Raw genomic sequence first — 10,284 nt, 5'->3', positions numbered from 1 at the left:
CTCTAGGAAACGACTGTGAGCTTTGGGGATTTTGTCCCATCCCGAGATACAGTTATGCAGCCTCTGTTTGTTTGCACAGATTTGTCTGCCATTAGCTTTGTGCTTTGTGCAAACAGCCAGGAAGCACAGCTGATGGCAGGCGCCGAGGTTCCTGGGCTCCCACAGAGGTACTGCTCTGTGTTTATGAGGGCTAATGCTGGAAGGGTTAAGATGTACGTCTGAGCCAGCAGGGATAAATCAAAAAAAATCTCTCTTCAGCTTCTCTTCATCTACATATATGGCCTTCAGCTCAGCCTCCCACTAGATTACAAACGCATCCCCACAGCTCCCTGTGAAAGCGCCAGGGCTTGACTGAATCTTTCAGAATACTTTAGGTAGAAGATCATCCTCCCCTTAGCTGGAACTCTGAATAAAACCATCTGATGCCCAGTAAGCACAGCTTAACCAGTACTTCTTTTTTGTCTGCATGCCTTGGTTCTGCCATCAGGACACCTGGTATTCACAAAAGCCTTTATTTACTATGAGGGATTTATGGCACAGCCAGAAATGGAAGGGAATTCTACCTGATGCCTTGAGATCACTTTGTAGCTCCCATCCCACACAACCAGCTTGAAAACTGTGAATTGCTTTGTGACCCCTTTTGCAGAAAAAAAAAACATTTTTCCCAGACTTTCCAGGTCACACTTTCTTTTTCAGCCTCCTCAAGGGTGCAGCTACATTTCCCTCACCAGCACAGGTGAGTCACTGCAGAAAACTGGGGGCCCTGATCAGTACTGTTGGGTAAAGAAGAGGTGAGGAAGTGAGGAAAGCTGGGAGATCATTCTGTGGAAGCCTCTGCAGTGGCTCAGATGTTTTCCTGAATTTCAGGACAAGCTCACTGAAGTGACTGGGATGTTCAGCAGAGGAAGAGGATCAGTCCTTTTATTTCCTTCTGGAGTTGCTGTGTCTCACTCTTGGAGAGGTGCTGACCCTGGCTTTTTCTCCATGCAGACAACGGACTCATGCAACCCTCAGTGGGAATAGACAGAGACCTCTGAAGTGACCAGTACCCATAAAAACTGAATTCAGGCTTTTATTTTGCAGCTCATCCCAAAGGGAGTCAAGATCTTCTTTGTATAGTATGGATCAGCCATGGGCTCATATCCAGAACAACAAGCTGGGTTCAGTTACCCCAGCACTCACCATCGCATTGAGATGGATGGATGGATGGATGGACGGATGGATGGATGGATGGATGGATGGATGGGTGGGTGGGTGGGTGGATGGATGGGTGGATGCGTGGATGGATGGATGTTGCCCTGTTCTTTTAAAAGTTTTGAAGTTCCTTTAAAAGTTTTCTATACCTTCTAATGTTTACATATTTCTACTAGAGTTCTCACACACTGTTCATGTAAATAATGATTGGTTCACATTTGTCTTTGTAAGAAGAGAAAATTAATGAACTATTAGTTTAGCCAGTGTGGTTGGAGAGTAACAATTTTATCCTCCAATCCACTGTCACTTTTAGAATTCTATATATTACAAAGTCAAAAATAAAAGTTACTTCCTTTTACTCTTTTATCTTAGTGTGAGTGTGTGAGTTATTTCGTGTCGTAGTGTGACGGATGGAAGGATGGATGGATGGATGGATGGATGGATGGATGGATGGATCCCAGCAATATATCTAAGAGAGACATGAGGAAGATGAAGGTTCCAGTTAACTCTGTTTGACACAGTGGATGAAGTTCTGAATGTCTCCCTGCTAAAGCAGTACCAAAGGTACTGCTGAACTTCCTCATGTCTCTTAAGTTGCTCTCTTTCCATGACCAAAGGAAAGTTGGCCAGTTTGATCATAAACTCTTGGGAATCTGTGGAAGCCAATGACAATTTCCAGCCAGTTTGTAATATTATTAATGAGCAGTTAATTATCTTGGATGGGAGAGCATCTCTACAGGACTGCAGCATGGAGAGACACTGTGCTCTGTAAAAATAGAAAAAAAAAAGATAAAACTGTAATATTAAAAAAGAGCTTGTTTTCAGTAAAACAGATGCTAAAATATTACAAATACCCTGATAGATTAAGTAAAGCTAGAAGCTGGAAAGGAATCCTGTTTGTTAGAAACAGGCTTTGACACATCTTTCTGAACTGCTTCTTCACCAGCTGTCTTGCCCCATCAGTGGGATGTCTGAGTTGGGCTATGGTCTCTTAAAGGATATAGAGCAATCTGTGACACAGACAAAATAATTCCTGCCCAGCATGGAGCCCAGACAAGTATTTTTGCTTTTCCTACAGTGTCCTACAGTGACTGCAGCAGAGCATCAGCTCAGCATCAGCCTGGAGCTGGTGTACCACCTGCACTCATGCTCACCTGGGAGACTGGTGATGCTCCGTCTCCAAAACCAAGCCAGGGACATCCCTGCCCTCATTCAGGGACTGAATCCATCCCTGGGCTAAGTCATCCTGTGGCTTATACTGCAGTCTCTAGGTAGGAGACTTGAGATTGGAGGGGATATCCTGAGGCTCAGGAGTATCTTCTTCCAGCCTTTTTTACTCAACTCACTGTTTTTATTTGCATGATCTCCATGGCATGGCCTGCTGTGGTTTGTATGTGTGAAACAGCAGTTGAAACACCACTTGGTCACTTTACCTATCTTCTGGGCCTGCCTTAAGGCTGGATGTTGTGACTTTTCTATGTTATCTAAATTAGATCCAACCTCATCAGACCCCAGCTGCTTCCAAGAAAGTGCAATGTCACATCCACTCCCCACAATCTCCCAGGCATGTGCCACCAGAGAGGTTTTTTCTCATCACAGTTTACAAGATCAGGTTCTCACTGCAGTTTTCCCCAGGCATGTTCACTATTCAGTTTTGTCCCCACCTTGCAGTCTATATTTAGGACTGACTTGTAGGACTGGTTGCTGGGTGCCATGGTACCTCTGCCTCGACCATGAGATGCAGGCAGCTCCATTCTTCCCATTGTTCCCTTGCTAAATCACTAATTCATTTTGCAATCAAATGTCAGAAAGAATTTTGAAAGCCTCACTCACAAAAATGAGCATTTACTCATATTAATAAGCTTCCTTATGTTATGAGTGTGCTTCCATGCCTATTCAATGAATAAAAGAGTATGACCTCAGTCACACTGTCAGGATGCAGATCAAGCTCTAATTTTGGTTTTACCCCTCCCTGATTCTCTCAAGACTTCCAGAAAGTCACATCTATACTTGATTCTTTCTGAGCCTGACCGGAGGCATGTAGAAACACAGGCAAGGGGCTCAATGTCAAGGTACAATCTTGCCAGTCCACACAGTAGGAAAGAGGGAATGTGGGGACACCTCAGCTACAGGACAGATTTAACCCTTCAGTGTGCCATGAAGAGCACAAGATATGCTGCTTGATTCTAATTTGAAGAGAGAACATATTATTTTCTTATGACTTTCTCAAAGTCTGAGGAAGCTGAGAATAACTATGAGATTAAAAACAGAGGGCAAAGCAATTATGGCTAACTTGCAGTCTCATATTTCTATGGAAGATCAAAGTAACCTATGTACTACAGGAAAGACTAATTCCCAGTGCAGTGTTTCTTACCATTTCTGCAAATGTTACTTCCCCCTTAGTTTAAAGTAGATTTTTCTACAGAAATTATTCTTCCAATATCTTATATTAACATACATTTCCATCTCCCATATATACATATTTAAAGATACAGATATATTTTTACATACATATGTTCATTCCAGCTGTATCAGTCCCATCTCCTCTTTTAATATCAGTCTTGGTTTATGACCTCAAGTAACTTGCAAGAGGAATACAACTTGTAGTGCTGAGCTTCTAATTTGGTTTTAAGGCCACAAAACAAAATCTTAACTAAAATTTCTTTAAAGGATTGTAAGATTGTCCAGTCATTAAAAAGATGGTACCTCTTTCTGAGGCACATTTTGCTAGCTATGAGAGTCACGTGTTGTACCAGCATATATCTCCTATTCAGATTTATTAGTGATGGATGTTAAGTAAATTTGTTCTAGGAATTAAGTTGGAAAGCGGGCAGACCAGCCTTATTGCATTTAAACTTGTAGCTCTGACACTGCCTCTCTTTTCTATGTTTGAGCAACTTGAACAACTTTGTTTTAATAATTTGTATACAAAACACGTACTGGCATGTCATCATTTTAAGTAGAGTTACATTTTGACAGCAGGGTGGTACAGTGAATGAGGTGAGACAAAAGAAAGAGTCCTTAGTTAGGCTCTAAATAACTGAGTAATGCTCAGATTTTATGTCCCCATTTAACTTTCACTGGCTCAAAGTAAATGAGTGGGTCAATTAATCCTCATAACAGAAAGCAATTGCATTGCTGTTTTAATGCAGGCTACAGAGGAAAAAACACCGTGTTGTTTTCAAAGAAAGCAACTGCTGTACCAAGCCAGGGTCCTGGACAATTTATTTAGTGTCAATTTGGTACAGCCCCCAAGATCTGTGCTGCCATGTCTGTGCATTTAATGTCATGGACCTGGACATAATTGCTTGTCATGAATGTTGCAAAGTCCATTAAAGAGCTGATTTCCTTCAGGGGAGAACCAGAGCTGCACCTGTGATCCATGTGGCTTTGTCTGCAGAGACCCTGATGCAGGACTTGCTCATCCTTTGTTCCATGGCACATCAGACATCAGATATGATATATTCCTATCACCTTAAGCAGCCGACAGATTTGCTCTGATGGCTTGTTGAGGAGTGTGCTCACGTGGTGGACAGGTGTTTTATGGTCCATTATCTCTATTGCAAGAATGGTCACATACATTGTGCACTGAAAACTGTTCATAATCTGCTCTAAAAAAAGAGATTGTTACATATGAATTATTAGATAGCAAATTTCCTCATTAGTCTTCCCACTGTGTTCACTGCCGTAATATCTGAGATATATAGCTAAAACAGGAGGTGTGAACACTCTGGGTTTAGTGGTGCCCAGCTTTTGACAATGAGCAGATTGAAGATGTTTCCTACCCACAGGTAGGAGCTAGGTGACTCCTGGGTACCTAGAATAGGACGTACCAACACTAAGGTGAGATAAAGGTGTAATCTGAATTTTTTCCTCAGATTATTTTGCCTAAATCCTCTTCAGGAAAAAGTGAGGTCTAAGTACTGTAAAAAGAAGATTGTTACATATGCTTTTTTATTTTCAAAGAGGAGGTAGTTCTCATTATAACCAGTAATAAAATGAATGGAGCATTCACCCAGGATGTAGGTGATAGGTTAAATTCCTTTCTATTACTGTGGAAATGTCCCACTGATTTCATATATATTATCAGTTCCTCTTTGATCCAGTGAATGTGCACAGTGATCAGATTCTGTGCTCTTTGCAGACTGTCCATTTTTGCTGGCTTTAGCTCCTTCTTCCCATGTAGACTTTGCATCATATCTTGTCTTTGAAAGTATTAATAGTTTTTTTGCCACTACCTTGGTGCTGGGAAGCAGCATTAGACTTAAAAATAAATCTGTTCAGGATTCATTTTGACAATGGCTTGTTTCATTTTCTGTTTTATTTAAACAAACCATCTTTTACATATGTAAGTTTCTCTGTAGGAACCTTTATGTATGTGGGCCTGTGAGTAATGCCTCAGCACCATGTAAGTCCCTGAGGTTTGTTTCCCAGCATCTGTCCCTGTTAGAGGCAAGAGGAGATGGCCACTAAGAATCATTAGAGAAAAGAGAGACCAATTCCCACGGCAGCTGCCTGGAGAGAGGAAAGGCAGGGCCTGTGGCTGGTGTTTTATCGATTGTAATGCAGACACACACTTTGCTGTGGTGCAGTGCCACTCCAGACTGACATGGGACAGGTTTTCTGATGGGCTCTGAAGGTCTGATGGCCTTGTACCTGCTGAGCATCAGCTATCTTCCTTTAGTGAGTGAGTAACTGGGAAGCTGCAGGTGTAAAACTTAGGGGATTACTTTAGAGGTGAAGATGTAGAAAGGCTCATGACAATAAAAGTAAAAACACACAGGTGGAGGTGGATTTGTTATGAATTCCTATCTTTTTCAGAGGTCAGATTGACATTCTTCATGCATGACTGCAGTGGACTCCAACACAGGACACAGAATCAGTGCAGGTTAAGCACAGGAAACAGCATTCCTGCAGGTTAGGCACAGCCCCCCTGCCACAGATTCACCACTTTCATTCACATTTCACCTGTGTAGATTCTTACATCCCATGGCAGGGTCAAGGGCTTTTGCTTGATGTGTGAAGCAGCAGGAAACAAGGTTGCTCAGGATTCATCTTGATAAAATTCCTTTTTTGTTTTTTTTTTTGCTGTAACTTCAATTGATTGCTGTCTAATTAGCCAGCACACTTACCAGTGCTCATTCAGATAAAACTGATCTAGGGGAAAGCTGGTGCTTCTAACTCATCATTTGCAACTGTATGAGACTGCAACTGTATCAGATGTCCCCTTATGAATATGACTGACAAAGTTTAATAATTAATGCTTCAAAAAATGAGCTGATGAGGCAAACAATACTCATTTCCTTCAGTGAAAAACCAGCCTTTTTGGTATGAGTTAATTCATAATCATCTGCCTTGAATTATAGCACAACAAAAACTATTTCTTCCAGTCTTCTATGCAGAAATAGGAAAAGAAATAGCATGTGATGATAGAATTGCAAAGGGTATCTTTAGTTCAACCATGTTGTCTGCTACACTAGCCACATGTGGAATTCAATATTTTGATTTCAAATGGGAGCACTTACTACATTCCTCATTGTATAAATGATTTTGCAGCCATTGGTAAATAGGATTACATAAAGGCCTGACTCATGGGATGCTGTATTAAAAAGGACAAATTGATGAGGAGCATCCCATGAAAGGCCTCAACATTTCTGCTGATTGAATAAAATTATCAAGCAATTGCAATTGCAAGTTTTTCTAGAATATTTTCCTTATAATAGTGAATGACAGACTCCCTTAAAGCATCATGAAAGGAAAAAAAATTAAAAAGAAAAGAGTCTGTTATCCTAAATTGACCCTTAAGTCATGTTCAGCAAAAAAATATTAGGAGGAAGGGAAATTTTGGACTTCCAGGAAAAAAAAAACAACGTATCAAATTCCTAACTAGAAATTATATGAAGAGTGATATACTATAATCTCTGAGACTGGCTCTTTAAAACTATATATCCCATTCTCATCAGGAGTGGTTCAGAAGAAAAACTTTATGCAATTGCTATTTGTCAAATCCAAGGTTTCAATGGGAAACATCATTGTATTTTGAGTACTATGAAATGAAGAAGAAATGCTACTGTTGGTGTTTCTGCTTTGTCTATTATCTTTTATAATGCAGGAATGATATCCTACTCAAATACACTTTAGTTCAATCACTGATGAATCAGGAGTCCCTCCCATACTCCCATCAAAGATTCCTGAACATCTAAAGAATCTGAGCTTCATTTTTTAAACAAAATCATTTTTAATCTCTTTGTTTGAAGAGGAAAAAACTTCAACTTTCAAGTATGAACTGAGTGCAGACTGATGCTATTCTCTGTTATGAGCTGAGGTAGTAAATCAATAGCAATATGAAAGATGAAATCCTTCCCCAACTCCCACCTTTCATTTCAGTAGTCTGAAGACTCTGAAGATTGTCTCTGAAGGGTGATTTTAGTGTCAATATTGTTATCAATTTATTTTTCTGACAAAGGCTGTGAGAAACATGGAAATAGGGCTGAGAGATCCTTCTGGGTCACAGAATTGACCTTCCTGCACTACAACATACAGCTGTCTCCAAAAACGAATAGTGCTATTTTTTAATCTAACTTTGTTTTTATGGCCCACACTATTCTGATTAAAGATTTCACTGCTTCAGGGTAGCAGGTACTTTCTTCTAAAACCAAGGCCAAGTATATTCAAGATCAGCTTATACCCATTTGAGAGTGTGCCAGCATCACTCTAAGTGTGAATCGCTTTTCTCCTTTCTTGATGTTATCCCCACAATGAATTTAGCAGTGATCACACCCCGCTTTCAGCCTTCACTTGCCAGACTAAACAAGTGAAGGTCTGTAAATCTCCTTGAAGCTGGCCACCACTACCCTGATCCAGCTGGAATTGTGTAGGCTATTTCAAATAAGACTCACCAGCAATGTTATGTAAGTGGCAATAATATTATTCTGGTTTTGCTGGAGAAAATCTCCTGAGAATCTTTCATTTTTTTAAATTCTGGCAGGTCTGAGAAGAAGGAACAAATAAGAATTATCTAGACTGATGAGGTTATTTAAAATATGCCTGTGGCACCCAGTTAACAGAGTGCCAACTCTTTTGACTGCTGAGACAGAACTGGTGAGTCTGAGATCCCCAGGCATCTCAGAGCACACACAGCCTGGAAAGAAAAAGAGGAACAAGGAGCATTAGTTATTATTTCTTAAGTAATTGTTTTTGTAATACATTTTTTAAGCCCAAATTGTCTTACCATGTTAATTTTTCCTGCCCTGGTGGTGGCACTCTTTGCTTCACAAGAGAAACCAGTAAGAAAAGCCAGAAACTGCACAGAGCAAGGAGGAGGCTGGTGCATGAAAGGATCTGGTAAACCTGGCAGGGGAGAGAGGGAGTTGGCAGCAAGAAATCCATCCTGAGGACACTCCTTGTCACAACAGTGCCACTGCAGGGTGCTCCTGTCAGCCCAGCACTCTGTATCATCTATCTGAATGGTTGCCTTATGACATGGCAATGTCCCCACCATGATGGGAATTTTCAGAAAAGACACATTATAATAAAATGCAAATAGTGTATTGTGTCTGAAAATGCCCATAGCTGAGTGGGCAGCATAATGACATTAATTTAAGCTTCTAAACAATATCACTGCTATTGGTATTGATCTGACACCCATAATTGATATTAATGGGTTATATGCAGAGTTTAGTTACTCCCTTCTAAAATATCACCTTGAAATTTTCCACTGCTGATAGCACACAGGGGTGGGTCTCTTTCCAGAACAGGTAATTGAAACGTGGCCAGAGACAAAGGAATGGAAAACAGCAGAGATGGAGACAGAATAGCTATGCAAGAGTGTCTGTAATAAAAGAGAAGAAAGACAGAGGGTAAAAGGTTATTAAAATTGCCTATACTATGGACTGGCTATATTTGTATAGAATGGCCATGTCTCTTGCTGGGGGTTTCTCAGTTATACAGATACAGGATAATAATTTGCTTTTGCTATCAGCTTGGCCCAAGAGAAGTGTCCTGGCCCTCTCCCTAAGACGAAGCTTCAGCAGCAAAAGGACCAAGCAGACTTTGTGCCTTGAGCCACACAGACCCAAACCTATCAAATCAGCTTTAGTTGGTGGGCAGAAACATCACTGAGGAGAGCAATCCCGGGCTGCACTGCTTGGAGCACCCAGCCACCACTAGAGAGAGCACTTCAGATCTTGTCTCAGGCAACACAGAGCTTGCACTCAGGCACTGGGGTGAGAACTTCTGCTTGTGATCCATGCAGATCTGCTCCACCAGGGAAGGGTTTCACTCTAACCCACGTGAAAAGTATGGCTGGGCTGGGCTGGGCTGGTGGAGATGCAATTCGAGTACCACTGGGGCCAAGTCTATAAAGACACCTTAGCCTGAATTTAAAAGCACTTCAATAAATCTTCCATCTTTATGAGTTCTAGATTAGGCTGAAAACACAAGTTGTGTGGTCTGATCACTGAGAGTGAGCACTCAGGACCTCTTTCCCAGTCTTTCATATTGGTCTAGGGACAGATAGAAGCACCAAGCCTTGATCCTGGGGAAATGAGTGCTGTAAGCCAAGCTTAAGTAAAGAAATATTTCCATTGCAGTATCTTTCCCAACCTTATGATGAAGCAAATTCACATGCTTGCTTCCCCAGATTTTCCACAGTTGTTTTTTCCACACCTTTTTTTCTGGCAGGATATTTATTTTCTCCAGCTGTGCTAGCTTGAATCTATAATTGCAAAGCTCATCTTCCAGTGTCTTCCAGTCTTCCAGTACCTGCATTCTATAACTATCAATCCTATTGAGGATGACATGGGAAACCAAGGGTTTGCTGTTCCCATAAACCTCCCAGAATGTCTGATGGATACATAGCAGTGTGGAAAATCCCCTGATAGCCTATAATTTTTAAGAATCCCATAGCAAAAATAATCAATGTAACCAGAAAGGAGAAGGAAAAATGCATGTTAACTGAATGTCATTCCAGTGTCCTCAGAACCAGTTGCTTGTAATGCTTGAAAGAAATCTGATGGGGTGTAAGGGTTGTAGAGTTTTCTCACTACCCAGGAAACATGGCCCTGCTTTTACTGGGCTTTGCATGTTAAT

This window comes from Vidua chalybeata, chromosome 1 (assembly GCF_026979565.1).
Source record: "Vidua chalybeata isolate OUT-0048 chromosome 1, bVidCha1 merged haplotype, whole genome shotgun sequence".
NCBI classification, from domain to species: Eukaryota; Metazoa; Chordata; class Aves; order Passeriformes; family Viduidae; genus Vidua; species Vidua chalybeata.
The sequence above is the reverse complement of the archived record's forward strand: the minus strand, read 5'-3'. Positions refer to the sequence as shown.